Source organism: Schistocerca serialis, chromosome 7 (assembly GCF_023864345.2).
Source record: "Schistocerca serialis cubense isolate TAMUIC-IGC-003099 chromosome 7, iqSchSeri2.2, whole genome shotgun sequence".
Classification (NCBI taxonomy): Eukaryota; Metazoa; Arthropoda; class Insecta; order Orthoptera; family Acrididae; genus Schistocerca; species Schistocerca serialis.
This window is the reverse complement of record NC_064644.1, coordinates 173,616,646-173,637,957: the sequence shown is the minus strand read 5'-3', so window position 1 is coordinate 173,637,957 and position 21,312 is coordinate 173,616,646.

The window sequence follows — 21,312 nt, the reverse complement described above, 5'->3', positions numbered from 1 at the left end:
CTGAAAGAAGAGAGAAGAATAAAACCCATATAAACACACATTATAATACCACTAAATTTGAAAGGGATAACGTTGATGAAATTGCTGGTATGTAAACTTGCAAGAGGGTAACGAAGAGGCAGCCTCTGTCAGTGTTATACTCCCTCATAGATATCTGTGACATCAATACGGTCACCATATTCATCCAGAAAATCCAAGATGGATTGAGAAGAAACATAACAAACGGAAACTTTTCCTTCCGCAAGCTGATTTGGAGCTAGTGGAATCGCAGGCAGCAGAATGAAGTACTAAAGTAAGAAGATTATCTAACCAAATTTTTCAGTCAATGGAACATATTTTACGAAAGAAAATCACATCAGCCTCCTCCAAGGGAAGTTCAGAGTCATGTTTGTGTAAAGGAAGCTAAAACAAAAAGCGGAAGTACAACAATCTAAAAATACCAAAACAGGATTGTGGACAGTGACATAATCATGTGTGCAACATACAATCGGAAAGAGTTGTTAAGTGTGTCCCCAGCCTTGAAGTTGACGACTCGGAGTGGCTTGTGAAGTATATCAACATGTTTGTCGTTTTTGTAATATTCCAACGTTTTTTTTGACTGAAACTTCTATAAGTTACTGCGTTAGTTAGAATACATAAACCTTTTATCAGTAGACTATTTTAACACCCCCATCTTTCACACCAATTTATAGAAACAGCTCAGGGGTCCTAGGGTTAACATCCCTTAGGAACCCAGTTTTCTAAAACCTTTTCCTTTTGCCAATTCTCTGATGAAGTGAATGAAGTTCTGTTCGACAGAAAGTGGAAGCCGTCATGCTACATCCACTGCAGACTGACTTTTCAGTTCCATGTTTCCCTTTATTCACTGAACACAGCTACACAGCCTTGTGTGATACCATAGCGTTCCTGATGAGAAGAAAACGGCAACTGCTATAACCCGATATCCCATAAACTTTGCACAATGTCTGAGGGGTGAAAATAAGCGAACACGTTTCTCAGCTTAACCGAAGATATTCGACCTTTGTGGGAAAACAACGGTCAAAGTGTTCGAGGTAATTTATGTGCCGTTTAGCGCATAATTGTTTCAGCTGACTGGATGCGACCGCGGCTAGTGTAGCCGCCCCTCAGTTTTGCGCCCCATGTTTAAAACCTGATTATTGTTTTCATTTATTTATTTATTGTTTCTGCATGCCCATAGAAGTTTACTGCACGAATGTTTGTTATCACGTTAGGGGATACAATGGTGTTATGCTAATTGTAAACTTATAACTGGGTTTCAGAGTAATTGCCATACATTCATTATACACTGGTGTCCATAATTAAAGTAACAAACCGCTAACTCATGATATAATCAAACAAACTGTCAACATAGGTCCTTGTGATCGTGTTCTGCACAAGAAGGTGGCATTCCAGTTAACGGGAAATCACGCCACCTATGACGTCAGGGCACCTAACAAACGGGTAGTCCATCGTCCACAGCTCCCGTGCACACAGTCACAGACGATGCAGTAGGGCACAGAGAGGACGCCTACCAGACCCTCTGCGATGGAGGGCCACAGGAAGAATGTAAGCAGAACAGTCGCAAACAGATGTGGAACGATGGCTTAATATCAATCGTTCTGTTGTTTCTAGGATGTGGTGAATGTTTATAGAGACCGAAACTGTATCCCGAAGACCATGGCACAGCCGACCATTTGTGAAATCTGAAAGAGACGACCATTACTTGGCCGTAAGGGCACGACGGTGCCGCCTTAGTACTGTAACGGCAACTGGCATCTGACCCCGCAGCATCCACTGGACATGTTGCGTAGAGGCCAACGCTGTACAGAAGGCTTCGGCAGAGTGGCTTTTACTGTCGGAGACCTCTGACGCGTCTTTACAGAAGGTAGCGTCTAGAGTGAAGTCGTCAATATGCCACCTGGATGGGCGAACAGTGGGCCAATGTTCTTATCACAGATGAGCACCGATATGATCTGGAGAGTGATTCTCGACGAATTCGCATCTGGAAGGCACGTGGAACTGGATTTCTGGACCCATACACTGTGTAAAGAGACCGATATTGAGGAGGATCCCTAATGGTGTGGGCCGGGATTATGTTAACCACACGAACACCTCTTCACGAAATTATTCGGGTGAATAGGCAAGGTTTAACTGCTGTCAAGTATCGTGAAGAGATCTTGGGAGGTTCGAGTCCTCCCTCGGGCATGGGTGTGTGTGTTTGTCCTTCGGATAATTTAGGTTAAGTAGTGTGTAGGCTTAGAGACTGATGACCTTAGCAGTTACGTCCCATCAGATTTAAAAAAAAAAAATCTTGGGACCTCATTTGCGGGTTTGGCGAGGCGCTGTGGGCCCAGACTTCGTATTGATGGACGATAATGCTCTACTTCATAGAGCACGCGTGGTTGATGTTTTCTTGGAAACGGAAGATATTGCACTCATAATGCGGCCTGCTCGTTCTCCCGATCTTAATCCCATTGAGCATGTCTGGGATGCACGGGGATACGGGCTGCATCACGTCAGCTTTCACCAACCACTCTGCAAGACTTGCGGGCTGCTCTGCAGGAGGAACGGACGTTATTGCCTCAACATGCGACTGATGACATCATACACAGCATGCCCAGTCGTTATCATATCTATATTGTGGCCAGAGGGGGTCGCATCCCGTACTGAGCACATTAACCAGTAGTCAGAAAGTGTGTGTGCAAATCCGTTAAGTTTGAAAAAACAAAGAGTATTTTTGTCTACCGTTTTGCATGTTGCAGCTGTTTACGTTCTGTATTCTTTGCATTGTTTCTACTTTAGTATCACCTGTGTACACTATTTTGTGGCAAAATAACGTTGCAAAATTTCCCTTTGTTGCTTTAATTTTGGTCACCATTGTATAATGTATGTGTGATTGTACTTTCAGGGGCTACAATGTTTTTAAATCCTCATATTCTTATATTTCACTTTTGTATCAGTGCCTATAATTTACTCTTATGATTATTCTTCAGAAAGATATGGAGCAATCCTTTCGATGATACCGATCGTGCAAACCTTCGAGACAGAAATTCCGAACGCCACGAGCATCATGCAAAGGCAGTTTTGCCATAGTGACGTTCCTCCGTATTAACATCACTCGGGAGGGAAACGTCGTTCACGATGCTTATGGTTTGACGTATTAGCAACTATACCGCAGAAAACAGCACCAAAAAATGGTTCAAATGGCTCTAAGCACTATGGGACTTGACATCTGAGGTCATCAGTCCCCTAGACTTAGAATTACTTAAACCTGACTAACCTAAGGACATAACACACATCCATGCCCGAGGCACGATTCGAACCTGCGACCGTAGCAGGCGTGCGGTTCCAGACTGAAGCTCCAATAACCGCTGGGCTACAGCGGCCAGCGCGTATAACGGATCACTTGATTGTGAATTAAGGTAAAAAAACAGGAATTTCGCCTAAAATAATTTCAAATATTTTTCTTTTCATTCCGTTATTTCTTTGTTCACCATACCCTCAATTAGTAGACGAATAAAGACAACCTCATTCGAGAATGCATTGGTAATATTTGTGTAATTATTTTTACGGACATGTGTAAATGCCTCGTGATGCCTCGTGTAAGGAGGAGAAATGCGTACCATCACGTTTCCGACTTTGATAAAGATCGGATTGTAGCCTATCCGATAGCGGTTTATCCTATCGCGACATTACTGCTCGCGTTGGTCGAGATACAATGACTGTTAGCAGAATATGGAATCGGCGGGTTCAGGAGGGTAATACGGAACGCCGTGCTGGACCCCAACGGCCTCGTATTACTAGCAGTCGAGATTAAAGGAATCTTATCGGCATGGCTGTAACGGATCTTCCAGCCACGTCTCGAATCCCGAGTCAATAGATAAGTATGTTTGCAAGACAACAACCATCTGCACGAACAGTTCGACGATGTTTGCAGCAGCATGGACTATCCGCTCGGAGACCATGGCTGCGGTTAACCTTGACGCTGCATCACAGAGAGGAGCGCCTGCGATGGTGTACTCAATGACAAACCTGCGTGCACGAATGGCAAAACGTCATTTTTCGGATGAATTTAATTTATGTTTACAGCATCATGATGGCCGCATCCGTGTTTGGCGACATCGGGGTGAACGCACATTGGAAACGTGTATTCGTCATCGCCATACTGGCGTATCACCCGGCGTGATGGTATGAGGTGCCATTGGTTACACGTCTCGGTCACCTCTTGTTCGCAGACGGCACTTTGTACAGTGGACGCTACATTTCAGATGTGTTATGACGCGTGGCTCTACCCTTCATTCGATCCCTGCGAAACCCTAAATTTCAGCAGGATAATGCACGACGGCGTGTTGCAGGTTCTGTACGGGCCTTTCTGGAAACAGAAAATGTTCGACTGCTGCCCTGGACAGCACATTTTCCATATCTCTCACCAATTGAAAACGTCTGGTCACTGGTGGCCGAGCAACTTGCTCGTCACAATACGCCGGTCACTACTCTTGATGAAATGTAGTATAGTGTTGTGACTGCATGGGCAGCTGTACCTCTACAAGCCATCCAAGCTCTGTTTGACTTAATTCCCAGGCGTATCAAGGCCGTTATTAGGGTCAGAGGTGGTTGTTCTGGGTACTGATTTGTCAGTATCTATGCACCCAAATTGCGTGAAAATGTAATCACATTTCAGTTCTAGTATAATATATTTGTCCAATGCATACCCGTTTATCATCTGCATTTCTCCTTGGTGTAGCAATTTTAATGGCCAGTAATGTACTTAGCACAATGAACACATCGACACATTTCGCACCCAGGTTTTACTTGAACTGCAGACCGCGCATCTTCTACATGATGAGTGAATAGAGGGATTTTTGCTGCTTTCGTGGGGAATACTTTCGTCAGCATATAATTTATGTGCCTCGATCTGACGATGAGACGGTAAACTATTTTTGTATATAGAGGACGAAGCAGCAGCCACTGAAACTATTTTTGGAGCCAACAAACTTTTGTACAACTCCCGACAAAAGTCGTTATTGGAGAACTGCTCCATCTCAATCCCCTTATACTTAATGAATGCATTTGTTACAAAGCAGTCTACAAAGTGAAAGAACAGTCTTATCCATCATTTCATGCAGTTCGTGTCATTAGCGCTGTTTAACTTTAGTCTTTCAAAATTATCCACATACCTCATCTGGAATTTCAATCTTTCAACACAAGAGGGAAGATGATATTGGTTACTGTTCCGTAGTTCATCCTGCGATTTACTGTGGAAAATCTGAGGGTGAATGAAACGTAGAATCATGTCGTCTGCCGTGTTTTCCCTCCATGTGTATATAAGTACTCCATCTTTGCTTATTCTGTAATCGGACTCCCCTCTCTCAAGTTCCGTATCCTCCTGCACTTTTGGCATGTTTTTCCTTCTGGAATGTGGTTTTCAAGTGTGCAGACCATTTGCCTTTGGGTTCTTGAACAGATCATAACATTTAAAATAATTGTTCATAAAAATAATATAATTCTATCCATGAAGGCCACTCATTAAATTTAGAACCACTTTCAATCCAAACCCTACTACTAGAGAAAAAATGGCTCTGAGCACTATGGGACTCAACTGCTGAGGTCATTAGTCCCCTAGAACTTAGAACTACTTAAACCTAACTAACATAAGGACATCACACACATCCATGCCCGAGGCAGGATTCGAAACAGCGACCGTAGCGGTCTCGCGGTTCCAGACTGCAGCGCCAAAACCGCGCGGCCACTTCGGCCGGCATTACTAGAGACTCTGAGGCGTGCCCTGTATCAGTATCAAATTTCAGTACTATGAACATTCATCATATAACATCCACTCTTTGAACTCACTCTCTATAGGTTTGTGGTTTGTAGTGTTTCATTAAAAATGTAGAAGAATAAGTGAACTGGCTTTAGGTTCATTTTGTTGTCTATTTCTGCAACCACGCCATCTTGTCCATAAACAATGGCACTTGATCAACATTTGTTTCTTAGCTCTAATTTATCGTGACTGTCCATGGAAAAGCGAGGGGCACCGCATTGTTTACAATTGTCTCATCATTTTCACTAGTATCCTCAGAATCACTACAGCTCGACACACGACTGTAAACAAGACTAGATCTTGCACATTCTGTGGTGAATATTGGGTCATTGTCATAAATAACGTTACTGTCGAAACTATTTTCACTAGAAAAAATTTAATCAAATAATATTCGGTAACATTCAGCTGTTATTCTTTATCGGCGTGACATGTTAGTTGGAGAAGAAAATGTGCTAGAATGAGAAGAAGGACTGTGGCTAACGACACTGAAGAAAACCATCTGTGAAGTATAGAAAATTCTATTGAGATAAAAAGGTAATATTGCTTGTAGATTTATAGAAGGCCAACACACAAATAGAAATAATTACATACCAGAAGTAGTCGTGTAAAGAAAAGCTACAGAGGGAAATGCACCACTTTTCCACGAACAACACCAACAATGCATGAAATACCAGCTCGTGTAATAAATACGTCGGGAAAGTGCTGCACTGTGATTCTACATATAGTGAGACTTTAGTTAAAAAATATTTGATTGCCTGAGAGAACTGCCGCCCCTGAGCGGTAAACTGAGAGAAATATGTGGTTGGCCCACCCTTCAGAAAGTTAATGTACTCCTCCCATTATTCTGCCCTTGCTTGGTGTAGCAGCTCTTTATATTATTGTTTGACTGTTCGGTAGAAACTCAGCCTTCCTTGTCGTTCTGGTTTACCTTGTGATCTCTGGTAGTATCTTCTTGCCTGCCTTGGGCCGCGTCTTAGGAACCGTAGGGCAGATCTCCAGGGAATTTTAAACGCTTTTAACTTCCTAAAATATGTTGGGATCGCCTGGTCTGACGCCATCTGCAACGCTTTGGTTTCAGCATCAAATCCGCTTCCTAACAGTGGTTGTAACTTGCATTCTACCTTCAAAAGTTCACAGTTCACTTTGCGTAGATTGAATAGTAGCTCGAGTTGCTATTAGCTTCTAAGTCATTACCTGCGCCTGCAATTGTGAAGCAAATGAGATTACGTGCACTTGTTTTTAGTCCATCACAGACCTGCCTGTCTGCAGTGTGGCAACTGACATTCGAGTTTGCGAAGGTGATATGTATATTTGTTGCCTCAGCGGCGAAAGTTTGGGAAGTAGTCTGTTCAAGACATGGAGGCTAAGTTCCTTAGTATCGCCCTAAGGGTAGAGTCCTCCATCCGTTCCTCTGCTATTCCACAATGTTGATTTCGCGTTTGCGTCAGTTACGAAAACGGTTCTTTCATGTCGACTTAGTATTGCTGCTGTTTTTAAGTCTTCTGTATGTGGTTGTATGTCCTGACTGTACAGAAAATACTGATTTTTATGTAAAAAAAAGTCGTCATTATTTCTATTGTCGCCATGCATTCGTCACGGAGTTGATATATCTTTGCACTGTTGTGTCTTTATCTGGCACCGCAGTGGCGACCACTGGATGTTGATCTGATGTTATGTTCTGTGTTATAAGTGGCATATGGCGTAGTGTCCAACTTCTAGAATGTGGTCTCTGTGTATAAAACGTGTGTGGGTCCGACTTCACTACCGTGTTCCGGAGTTCCTGCATCTCCATGGCACTACGCGTTGCTTTTATCTGGCCACTTTTAATGAACAGTCTCTCTGCCATTGCGTTGGGGTGCAATTTGATTGTAGGCGAATGCTACGGGAACATAGTGAATGCTTGGCTATGGGGTGATTCTGATCTGTAACCATAAACAATTCGGCTATGCCTGTACAGACGCTCAAATCAAGTGTCTTCTGAATTCTGTTAAAGACGACGTCAAGTAGAATCTGCAGTTTCTATGCAATCGTAGGCAAGTTGTTCACATTCTGAATATGTTCCACTTCCTTAGGGACAGGAAAATTATGGTACAGCCTTTTGGATAAATGTGCGTAGACAAGTGCCTCATTGCGTTGGGTAACACATGCATATCCTCTAACTTAACTAGCCTCGTTCCTATTACGTCTTTCGTACATACTGTGGCGTTCTTTAGTGGATACAGGAGCGAGGAACAGGTGCTATTCTTTATTACATAAATTTGTTGCTGCATTCGCAGCGTCAGATACAGGTACATATTTATAAATCTCTCTCTCTTCAGTACAATTTCTGTTCATAAGATGTCGAACCCTGGCCACTATGAAAGTCTCGAAATGTTATTCAGCTGACAAACCCATAAAATGAAAGAACTTAAATATACCCGCCGCTGGAACTCCGGAGTGCAGATGCTTGCATCTCATTACAGCGGCGTAATCGTTCGTGTGAGAGTCCCCGTGCCGCAGCGGCGGGCATAGGAAAGCGGCGGCGTAAGTGACTGGGCGCGTATCTGAAAGTGTGACCAACCGGATAGCGGCGATACCTCAGTTCCGTTTCCACACATTTCGCAAACAGGCCACGAGTCCGGTCTTCTTTCGTTTTTCTTGTCGTGTCTATCACTGTTTGTATCCTTTCCGTAACACCTATTGCCGACTGTAGATTCAGTTATCTGTCTGTTTTCATAACCTTCCTCCTTTAGCTGTTTCTACTATCACAGTCTGCTACTACAACGTGATGCGTTACGTCACACCTTGCGTCCATTAAACTTCAAAGTTTTTCTAAAAGTCGAGAGTATCTCTACATCTACATCTACATGGATACTCTACAAATTACATTAAGTGGCTGGCAGAGGGTTCATCGAACCACGTACACAATTCTCTATTATTCCAATCTCGTAAATCGCGCGGAAGAAATTAACACCTATCTCTTTCCGTAAGAGCTCTGATTTCCCTTATTTTATCGTGGTGATCGTACCTCCCTATGTAGGTCGGTGTCAACAAAATATTTTCGCATTCGGAGGAGAAAGTTGGTGATTGGAATTTCTTGCGAAGATTTCGCATCTACATTCATACTCCGCAAGCCACCCAACGGTGTGTGGCGGAGGGCACTTAACGTGCCACTGTCATTACCTCCCTTTTCTGTTCCAGTCCCGTGTGGTTCGCGGGAAGAACGACTGCCGGGAAGCTTCCGTGCGTGCTCGAATCTCCGTAATTTTACGTTCGTGATCTCCTCGGGAGGTACAAGTAGGGGGAAGCAATATATTCGATACCTCACCCAGAAACGCACCCTCTCGAAACCTGGACAGCAAGCTACACCGCGATGCAGAGCGCCTCTCTTGCAGAGTCTACCACTTGAGTTTGCTAAACATTTCCGTAACGCTATCACGCTTACCAAATAACCCTGTGACGAAACGCGCCGCTCTTCTTTGGATCTTCTCTATCTCCTCCGTCAACCCGACCTGGTACGGATCCCACACTGATGAGAAACACTCAAATATAGTTCGAACGAGTGTTTTGTAAGCCACCTCCTTTCTTGATGGACTACATTTTCTATGGACTCTCCCAATGAATCTCAACCTGGTACCCGCCTTACCAACAATTAATTTTATATGATCATTCCACTTCAAATCATTCCGCCCGCATACTCCTAGATATTTTACAGAAGTAACTGCTACCAGTGTTTGTTCCGCTATCATGTAATCATACAGTAAAGGATCCTTCTTTCTATGTATTCGCAATACATTACATTAGTCTACGTTAAGGGTCAGTTGCCACTCCCTGCACCAAGTGCCTATCGGCTGCAGATCTTCCTGCAATTCGCTGCAGTTTTCTAATGGTGCAACTTCTCTGTATACTACAGCATCATCCGCGAAAAGCCGCATGGAACTTCCGACACTATCTACTAGGTCATTTACATATATTGTGAAAAGCAATGGTCCCATAACACTTCCATGTGGCACGCCAGAGGTTACTTTAACGTCTGTAGACGTCTCTCCATTGAGAACAACATGTTGTGTTCTGTTTGCTAAAAACTCTTCAATCCAGCCACACAGCTGGTCTGACATTCCGTAGGCTCTTACTTTGGTTTTCAGGCGACAGTGCGGAACTGTATCGAACGCCTTCCGGAAGTCAAGGAAAATGGCATCCACCTGGGAGCCTGTATCTAATCTTTTCTGGGTCTCATGAACAAATAAAGTGAGTTGGGACGCACACGATCGCTGCTTCCGGAATCCATGTTGATTACTACAGAGTAGATCCTGGGTTTCCAGAAACGACATGATACGCGAGCAAAAAACTTGTTCTAAAATTCTACAACAGACCGACGTCAGAGATATAGGTCTATAGTTTTCGCATCTGCTCGAAGACCCTTCTTGAAGACTGGGACCACCCATGCTCCCTTCCAATCATATATGGAACCTTCCGTTCCTCCAGAGACTTGCGGCTGTTAGAAGGGGGGAAAGCTCTTTAGGGTACTCTGTGTAGAATCGAAGTGGTATCCCGTCAGATCCAGTGGACTTTCCTCTGTTGAGTGATTTCATTTGCTTTTCTATTCCTTGGACACTTATTTCGATGTTAGTAAATTTTTCGTTTGTGCGAGGATGTAGAGAAGGAACTGCAGTGCGGTCTTCCTCTGTGAAACAGCTTTGGAAAAAGGTGTTTAGTATTTCAGCTTTACGCGTGTCATCCTCTGTTTCAATGCCGCCATCATCCCGGAGTGTCTGGATATGCTGCTTCGAGCCACTTGCAGATTTAACGTAAGACCAGAAGTTCCTAGGATTTTCTGTCAAGTCGGTACATAGAATTTTACTTTCGAATTCACTGAACGCTTCACGCATAGCCCTCCTTACGCTAACTTTGACATCGTTTAGCGAATGTTTGTCTGACAGGTGTTGGCTGCGTTTAAACTTGCAGTGAAGCTCTCTTTGCTTTCGCAGTAGTTTCCTAACTTTGTTGTTGAACCACGGTGGGTTTTTCCCGTCCCTCACAGTTTTACTCGGCAGGTACCTGTCTAAAACACATTTAATGTTTGCCTTGAACTTTTTCCATAAACACTCAACGTTGTCAGTGTCGGAACAGAAATTTTCGTTCTGATCTGTTAGGTAGTCTGAAATCTGCCTTCTATTACTCTTGCTAAACTGATAAACCTTCCACCCTTTTTTTTATATTCCTATTTACTTCCATATTCAGGGATGCTGCAACAGCCTTATGATCACCGATTCCCTGTTCTGCGGTTACAGAGTCGAAAAGTTCGGGTCTGTTTGTTATTAGTAGGTCTAAGATGATATCTCCACGAGTTGATTCTCTGTTTAATTGCTCGAGGTAATTTTCGGATAGTGCACTCAGTATAATGTCACTCGATGCTCTGTCCCTACCACCCGTCCTAAACATCTGAGTGTCCCAGTCTATATCTGGTAAATTGAAATTTCCACCTAAGACTATAACATGCTGAGGGAATGTATGTGAAATATATTCGAGGTTTTCTCTCAGTTGTTCTGCCACTAATGCTGCTGAGTTGGTAGGTCGGTAAAAGGAATCAATTATTAATCTAGCTCGGTTGTTGAGTCACAACGAAAAATGCCTTTCTTTTAATGATTTCCAGCCCACACCCTGTAACATTTCTGCGATACTCTCTCCCATATTTCGCGATAATACAAAACGTCCTGCCCTTCCTTGAACTTTTTCGATGTACTCCGTCACCCACACTGCGCAGCAGTATTCTAAAAGAGGACGGAGAAGCGTAGTGTAGGCAGTCTCCTTAGTAGGTCTGTTACATTTACTAAGTGTCCTGCCAATAAAACGCAGTCTTTGGTTAGCCTTCCTCACAACAATTTCTGTGTGTTCCTTCCAATTTAAGTTGTTCTTAATTGTAATACCTAGGTATTTAGTTGAATTTACGGCTTTTAGGTTAGATTGATTTATCGTGTAGCCGAAGTTTAACGAGTTCCTTTTAGCACTCATGTGGAAGACCTCACACTTTTCGTTATTTAGGGTCAACTGCCACTTTTCGCACCATTCCGATATTTCTTCTATATCGTTTTGCAGTTTGTTTTGATCTTCTGACGACTTCATTTGTCGATAAACGACAGCTGCATCTGCAAACAGCCTAAGATGGCTGCTCAGATTGTCTCCCAAATCTTTTATATAGAGCCGGCCGCGGTGGTCTAGCGGTTCTAGGCGCTCGGTGGGGAACCGCGCGACTGCTACGGTCGCAGGTTCGAATCCTGCCTCGGGCATGGATGTGTGTGATGTCCTTAGGTTAGTTAGGTTTAAGTAGTTCTAAGTTCTAGGGGACTGATGACCACAGATGTAAAGTCCCATAGTGCTCAGAGCCATTTGAACCATTTTTTTTTTTATATAGATAAGGAACAGCAAAAGACATATAACACTACGTTGTTGAATCCCAGAATTCACTTCTGTTTTGCTCAATGACTTTCCTTCAGTTACTAAGAACTGTGACCTCTCTGACAGGAAATCACAAATACAAATCCAGTCACATAACTGAGACGATATTCCATAAGCACCCAATTTCACTACGAGCCGCTTCTGTGGTACAGTGTCAAAAGCCGCCCGGAAATCCGGAATCGATGTGAAATCACTTGTCAATAGCACTCAATACTTCATGTGAATAAAGAGCTAGTTGTGTTTCACAGGAACGATGTTTTCTAAACCCATGTTGATTGTGTGTCAATAGAACGTTTTGGCTCTGAGCACTATGGGACTTAAAAGCTATGGTCATCAGTCCCCTAGAACTTAGAACTTCTTAAACCTAACAGCACACAACACCCAGTCATCACGAGGCAGAGAAAATCCCTGACGCCGCCGGGAATCTAACCCGGGAACCCGGGCGCGGGAAGCTAGAACGCTACCGCACGACCACGAGCTGCGGACAATAGACCGTTTTCTTGGAGGTCTATCTCCTCCTTTAAGTCATCCTGTCTTGACGTAGGCATGCTATCAGTTCCTTGTTTTCCTTTCTTCTTAGCCACTTCCAGAAACTCCTTCTCTCCGGTATTCCTATTATTGGCCTTCTTATTGTTCATCTAATTACCGCCCTTGTCGATACGGTCAGTCATGTTTTTGGTCTGGGTCAATAACTCTCTTCAGTTTTCTTTCTGGACGGTATTTCATCTTGTTCGACTGTCGACCTGACAATCGCTGTATTTGAATTTACTCTGTGGTTCCCTGTGATATTCCGTTCTTTGAGTTTTTCGCTTCAAAAACATTTGCTTTTTTTTATTTATTCGTGTCAGAAGCATCACCATGCTACATGTTATAGTGTGTAGAACAATCGCCTGGCGATGTGGCCGAGCGGTTCGAGGTGCTTCAGTCCGCAACCGCAATGCTGCTACAGTCGCAGGTTCGAATTCTGCCTCCGGCATTTACGTGTGTGTTGCCCTTAGGTTGGCTTAGGTATAAGTAGTTCTAAGTCTATGAAACTGATGACCTCAGATGTTAAGTCCCGTAGTGCTCAGAGCCATTTTTTGTAGAACAGTCATAATAAAAGTGGGAAATAAATATTGTGGTTTTAATTTAGAGCTAAACATTTCTTGACCAGAAACGGGTGAGGCCAATTATATTTCTCTTTGCTGACAAAAGGTGCTCTGTGGTGCATTTGGCGGGGCACAATCCACAGGTGTATTGGTCTGTAGTACGCTGCATTCGAAGAGATTAGAGTCTGCGGGGTAGCCCCATTTATTGAGAAGTTCTCTCTCTCTTGCGATCACCGTACGTAGTCTGTTTAGTTTAGTGCCTTCCAGTTTCCCCTGCTGTCATAGCATACTGGTGCTAGTTCCTCTTTCTGCTGAGTCCAGTGTTGATTTGAGGTCTTCCTCATAAGGTCCGAATAGTAGCGGCTACGATCAAAGAAAACCATCGTACCGACCGAGAGGGCGGTGTGCTGACCACACGCCCCTCCTATCCGCATCCTCAACTGAGGATGACACGGCGGTCGGATGGTCCCGATGGGCCACTTGTGGCCTGAAGACGGAGTGCTTCTTCTTCATAAGATCCAAAAGGTCCAGTCTGGTTTTAGGTTCTTCATAATCTTCCGCCGATCTCAGGTGATCGCTGGTGAGCCAGTTGCAGACCGTGTAGGAGATAGTGTTCAGATTCTGTGGATTTAAATCGTTCTTTCAATGATGCTGCCTCTTTACGGACAGCTGGAGGGGTGGTGGCAGCTAAGTAATGGATCGTGTACAGAGGTGTGGGCTTCAGACATCCGGTGATGGTACTGCTCGTTTCGCTTAAGGTAAGATCAACTTGCCCTGTGTGTGCTGATCTACACCAAACCGGGCACACACAATCGCCGGAAAAGTGACAGGGGGGGAACGGTGAGGCCTTGAGGTTCATGGGTTTGGGTCCCCATTTATAGCTTATCGGCTTGAGAATTATATTATTTCTTCCCTTCAGTTTTACTTCGGTGTTAAGGCAATCCTGTTTGTATGTTAGTGTTACACGTAAGTGTTTGTGGCTGTGGCAATACTCTTACATTACCCCTTTCCATTCGATCTCTGATTTTCTGTCGGCCTGCTTATTCCGAAGGTGGAAGGCGCACATTTGTGATTTCGTTGGATTTAGCTTCAGCTGCTTATTTCGGCAGTAAAGATATAGCTCGGCTAAGGTCTTACTCAGACATTGTTACACTTCCTCGAAAGATTTCCCTTGTACTGTAATTGCCTGTCTTTTGTGTACGTATATCTATTTGTACTTGCAGGCAGGGGCTGTTGACTGGTGTGTATGTTGAAGAATAGTGCCACCCACACACTTACTGTGGCAGGCCATACCTCTAGTTTCTTCATCTCCTCCGTTTTCCCTGAAACTTCGCTTGGAATTTCCGATTGTGGAGCAAGATTCTAATGTTGTTTGTAAGATTAAATGTGTTTCATTGTAGCATACCCCTTCTGCATCAGACGCAGGGGACTTTTGGTGTCGTACATGCATCCGTAAGGTCGATAAAACAGTCCCCTTGGAAACCATTCACGATATGCTAAGTTGCATTGAACAGTTGTGCGGTACAGATCATTTGGTACGTTGCAGCATCTTTATCTCGTTGACAGTCGGATTTCTTCCTTTTCGCACGTCAACTGCACATTGCAGCTCGCTTGGTATTTTTACATACGTTAGTGTGCCTTGCTAGAATGAGCTAGGGAGTAGTTATGGAGCAATAAATCGCTTTGCGCGATACGCTTCGGTTTCACAGTCTCCCGCAATTTGGTCGGGAGGTTTTAAAAGATTGTTCCTCCGACTGTTGGCCCCTTACAGGTATAATTTGTTAGCGTCATATATTGTCAGTCCCAAAATATGTTTCCTAATAATAGTTGGGCTTTCGATTTTTCAGGGGTGGTGAATCCACACATTTCCACAGCTTGCTTTGCTCTTTGTCCCGAGGTCACAGTGATAAATACAGCGCCGGCCCATTGTGAACAGGCGGCAAAGTTAATCGTCTGGATTGGCCTTCTCGGCTGCTTAACTTCCGCTGCCGTCTCGCTTTCGTGAGTTTTCTGAATGGATGTCAGCACTAGTGGAATTCAACAGGCGACGATCTCTATCAGGTTCAAAACATCGTGCAAGCTGTTGAAAAATGGTCTGTGACTGCAATTTCAGTATCACTGTATCATATCATGGTACATTGCTTCCGTACACCTCACTAACATGCATGTGTACTGACAGCTTCGTTCTTGTGAAAAGAAAGAAAGAAAATGTCAGATTTAGAAAGGGACGATCAGCGGCAGTTTCACGTTTTATTTGACGACCGTTTATTTGGAAGCAGACAGAGTTTAACAAGGAGATATATGTTGCTTTTGCAGATTTAGAAAAAGCTTTTGATAATATGGTTAGTACATAATTAATGAAGGATAATGGAGCATAGAGGTTTCCCCTTACAGCTTATATCAACTATCAAAAGTCTGTATAAAGGAACATCAGTAATCGTATACATAGAAAGAGTACATAGAAATTGATACAAATAAATAAGAGGGTCAGAAAAAGATGCAGTTGTTATCACACGATGTTCAGTGTTTACATTGACGGTGCTATTCGCAAACGGAATTCTGGGATGAATGAGGCCGTACAATTAAACAATTCGGTGAAGATAAAATCAGTCATATATGCAGATGAACTTACAATGATTGTTCCAAGATTAGATGACTTACAGAAAGTAATTTACGAACTAAATGAAGTGTGTACAGAATATACACTACTGGCCATTAAAATTGCTACACCACGAAGATGACGTGCTACAGACGCAAAATTTAACGTACAGGAAGAAGATGCTGTCATATGCAAATGATTAGCTTTTCAGAGCATCCACACAATGTAGGCGCCAGTGACGACACCTGCAACGTGCTGCCATGAGGAAAGTTTCCAACCGATTTCTCATACACAAACAGCAGTTGACTGGCTAAGCGTGCTGCTAAAACGTTGTTGTGGTGCCTCGTGTAAGGAGGAGAAATGCGTACCATCACGTTTCCGACTTTGATAAAGGTCGGATTGTAGCCTATCGCGATTGCGGTTTATCGTATCGCGACATTGCTGCTCACGTTGGTCGAGATCAAATGACTGTTTTGCAGAATATGGAATCGAATGGTTCAGGAGTGTAGTACGGAACGCCGTGCTGGATCCCAACGGCCTCGTATCACTAGCAGTCGAGATGACAGGCATCTTATCCGCATGGCTGCAACGGATCGTGCAGCCACGTCTCGATCCCTGAGTCAACAGATGGGGACGTTTGCAAGACAACAACTATCTGCACGAACAGTTCGACGACGTTAGCAGCAGCGTGGACTATCAGCTCGGAGACCATGGTTGCGGTTACCCTTGACGCTGCATCACAGACAGGAGCGCCTGCGATGGTGTACTCAACGACGAACCTGGGTGCACGAATGGAAAATCGTCATTTTTTCGGATGAATCCAGGTTCTGTTTACAGCATTATGGTGGTCGCATCCGTGTTTGGCGACATCGCGGTGAACGCACATTGGAAGCGTGTATTCGTCATCGCCATACTGGCGTATCACCCGGCGTGATGGTATGGGGTGCCATTGGTTACACGTCTCAGTCACCTCTTGTTCGCATTGACGGCACTATGAACAGTGGATCCCTGCGAACCCAAAATTTCAGCAGGATAATGCACGACCGCATGTTGCAGGTCCTGTACGGGCCATTATGGATACAGTAAATGTTCGACTGCTGCCCTGGCCAGCGCATTCTCCAGATCTCTCACCAATTGAAAACGTCTGGTCAATGGTGGCCGAGTAACTGGCTCGTCACAATACCCCAGTCACTACTCTTGATGAACTGTGGTATCGTGCTGAAGCTGCATGGGCAGCTGTACCTGTACGCGCCATCCAGGCTCTGTTTGACTCAATGCCCAGGCGTATCAAGGCCGTTATTACAGCCAGAAGTGGTTTTTCTGGGTACTGACTTCTCAGGGTCTATGCACCCAAACTGCGTGAAAATGTAATCACATGTCGGTTCTAGTATAATATATTTGTCCAATGAATACCCGTTTTTAATCTGCATTTCTTCTTGGTATAGCAATTTTAATGACCAGTAGTGAATGTGAAAAATATGTTCTACGAAATTTAATTGAATGGAATTTTGTGGAATATACTGAGCGACAACTAAGTTAGTTGTTAATAAAATAAGAATTGAACAAACTGAACGGGTAAAATATGTTAACTGCGTTGGATGTAAATTATCGTACGAATATGAAGAAGATAAGCAGATTAAGTTCAATTGATTTGGAAGTATCTGTGGAAAAATTAATAGAACTTTAAAGCATAAAACACTGAAGAAACTCTGCTGAAATTTTATAAAACAGTCGCACAGCTAAACTTATTACATAGTGTGAGTCAGCAGGAAAGGTGTATGCTTTGAGCTGTGATGTTACCGGTGATTCTGAACAAAAATCTTCAAATTAGCCACCGCCCTTTCCTTATCCGCTTTCGACACACAGCTATTTGAAAATCGTGAGCGTTAGATGCATGTTCTTCTTCACCAGTGCTGACATGCGAATACGACCAAATTTACATAAGTCTACATTGTGTTATTTTTAATGACCATTTCAATGCGCACTTCACTTGCGGTGTTATTGATGCAATATTATTGCTGATTGACTCTTCGATCCAGTTGTTTTAGACAACCGTATTAATGGATTACGATATATTGATTTCCTAGAAAACGTGTCGCCAGTATACTTGGACAATATTCCTGTCGCACATACTTTCAGCACGATGAAGCTCCCACACATTCCCTACGACCAGTGACACAGTACCTCACTGAAACGTATTCCGACTGTTGAATTGGTTGCCGTTGAGTCATTTCTTTGCCACCGAGATCACGCGATCTTACTTCATTAGATTACTGTTTGTGGGGTGGACTTAAGAGCGAGGTACACAAGTGCACAGCCACACAATGTGAGAGCTCACTCCTATTTTATGTACGCGTGCTCAAGTAAAGGACTGCAGGAAAGACCTCGTATCATTAACATATGCATCTGTCTACACGGGCAACAATGTGCTGCAGTTGACGGTGGGTTTTTTGAACATCCCTAATGTGGAAATGTACACAATTAAACAAAACTGTAGATCGCATTGTTTCATTTACAGTGACCTGCACTTTTCCTATTCTCCATTGTTTCCATTAGTTTGATCGTAAACATTCAAGAACAGAACATACCTTGATATGACGTTTTTCTTGTTGAGAATCACGGATACTATAGCCCCCCAAGGTATGGATCTTTTCTCCTAAATCGCCCTGTACGGAAGTGAATTGTTGGTATTGATTGAAAGACAAGAAACACAAATACAAGGAATAGAAACAGAATGCTTAGAGGCATCGAGATTTGTAAAAGAGTAGACGAAATACGAAATGAAGATATTATAAAGGAACTGAAGAAGAAAAACTAGATGAAAACAAAAAGAAATAATATGACCATCTACGAGGAATGGATAGAGAGAGACTACCACGACAGTTGAAGATCTTTAAACGAAGAAAGAAAAGAGGTTAAAAATGGGAACCATAAGTGGTAAGTGTAGAAGATGAAGAAGAAGAAGAAGAAGAAGAGGAAGAGGAAGAGGAAGAGGAAAAGGAAAAAAGAGATCTCTTTTACTGTGCTGCGCCATTTGGTTTCGGCTCCTCTAGCGGCCTCTACGATACTGTGGCGTGAAAATTACAATCCCTGCCAGGGATGGAGACATGTATATGAAATGTAACAACTAACTGAGTTACATAATTTTTAAACTGCAATAGTTAAAACCTGGTACAGAGGCAAGTAGCGATTTTACACAATTGCTACCTGTGAAGTCCAGTTAGACACATCTGAAACCAAGGAGAAGATGCGCCGGAAAGCATTCATCTTAGGTTGCATTAGATTAGATTAATTATTCATTGCATAGACCCACAAAAGAGGGTATCTTCCTGAGTGTGGAACATGTCAGAAAAGCACATTACTAAAATGTATTTAGAAAAACTTGAGTATCATTAATTTTAATGATCCTCAGTCAATAAACAGTAAAATTATGTACATGAATTAGAATTAAGCTTCTAATATTTACAGGTTCAATACTTTCATCTGCTTTCATTAAATCCATCATTCACACAGTAGCTAGTTACTTGGCTGTTACAACCAAGTATTGTCAAAAATTTAAGAAAATTATTCTTTTCAATGATTCTCAGTTAGGGACAGTCAAATTACGTACAAGATTTAATATTAAGCTTCCACAATTTACAGACTTAAGACTTACATCTGCTTTCCATGCATCCATCATTCACACAGCAAGTAGTTACTTGGCTGTTTCAACCAAGTATTGTCAAAAATTGTCAAAGTATATAAATTTTCATTAAAATGGTCTACTGCAATTGTTGAGATAAGCATAGAGCGAAGTAGTGAAGTGATTAAGACACTGAAGCAGCTTTCAGTTGATGTAAGGTACCGATTCCTGACTGGATACTACTATTTAGATTTTCCATGATTTCCCAAAAATGTCTTCATGTGAATAAAAGGAATACATATTTTAGAAACACAGTGGCCGTATTCCTGCTCCGTCCAATCCCTGGTACACCATTAACTTACAGGTATTTATTTGTTTATTTCTTTATTTAACCTGATGTGATTGGGGCCATCATGTCCTCTGTAACAGCAGACCATGGTTATACATACAACACCTTTTTTAAAATCATAGTTATCTAAGAAACAAACGATTTTGATGTAAAAAATAGCACTAAAATGTTTTGAGTATTTATAGAGGCAATGTGAAGAAATAATCCAAATATGAACTGATAAAGTTAATACTGACAACTGACTACTGTTGCTGCTGCCACTAATAGAGATAATGGTAACGATAATATTAACGACAATAATAATGGTGGTAATAGCAATAATGATGGTGACAGTAATAAAAAGAATTTATTGTTGGACAAACAGATGTTTTCTAATACAGCGAATTCTGGACAGAGGAAATTTAAGGAGACTGCACCAGCTAAGAGTACTAGAAAACGATGAAGATCTGGTTTGAATCAAGGACGTACAAGGGTAATGACTGCTTACAGGGACAATTGTAATCATAATTGTTGCATTAGTAAATTTGTCATTAACTGTCTTCTGAAGCCGGCCTATGTGGCTGAGCGGTTGTAGGCGCTTCAGTCTGGAACCGCGCGACCGCTACCATCGCAGGTTCGAAACCTGCCTTGGGCATGGGTGTGTGTGATGTCCTTAGGTTAGTTAGGTTTAAGTAGCTCTAATTTCTAGGGGACTGATGACCCCAGATGTTAAGTCCCATAGTGCTCAGAGCCATTTGAACCATTTTTTTGTCTTCTGAAGCTGGAGATGTTATTCAGTTCTGTAATATAATGTGGGAGGTTAATCCAGTATCTGGCACCTGGGAGTGAGAAGGGCTTCGAGAATGTGGCTGAAAGATGGAATGGGACGGAAAGGCTTTTGCTCTGATGGGAATGGGTGCCTACGCCTTGTTGTTCAGGCAAGAGCGCTAAGGCCGAGGAGAGATAGTGCGGATAGTGTACATTGGTAAGACAGTAGGGAGAATAGAGGGTGTGGAAATCTTTGCACTTGTCCGCTGGCAGCCAGGATAACTGTGCATGTGATGGTGGAATATAAGAGTCGAACATCTCTGATATAACTAAAAGAGGCATTTGTAACCAATTACAGGCGCCGTGAGCTTTTCTGAGAAAGGCCTTGAAGGATAACACCAGCGTAATCAATAATTAGAAGTGTAAGTGTTTTTACAAGTTCCTTTTTCTGATCAAGAGGAATGAACTTTTCATATTTTTGTAGGGCATCTACAGATGCTAATTTCTTGTTGCACATTGCAATTACGTGCTGAGTCCAACTTAGATTTTCATTTGTTATTACTCCTAGACTCTTTGCTGAAGGAGAGAAGTTGACATTAGTCCCATTGAGAGTTAAAGATGGTATGGATTCCCGATAGGCTAATGAGCCTG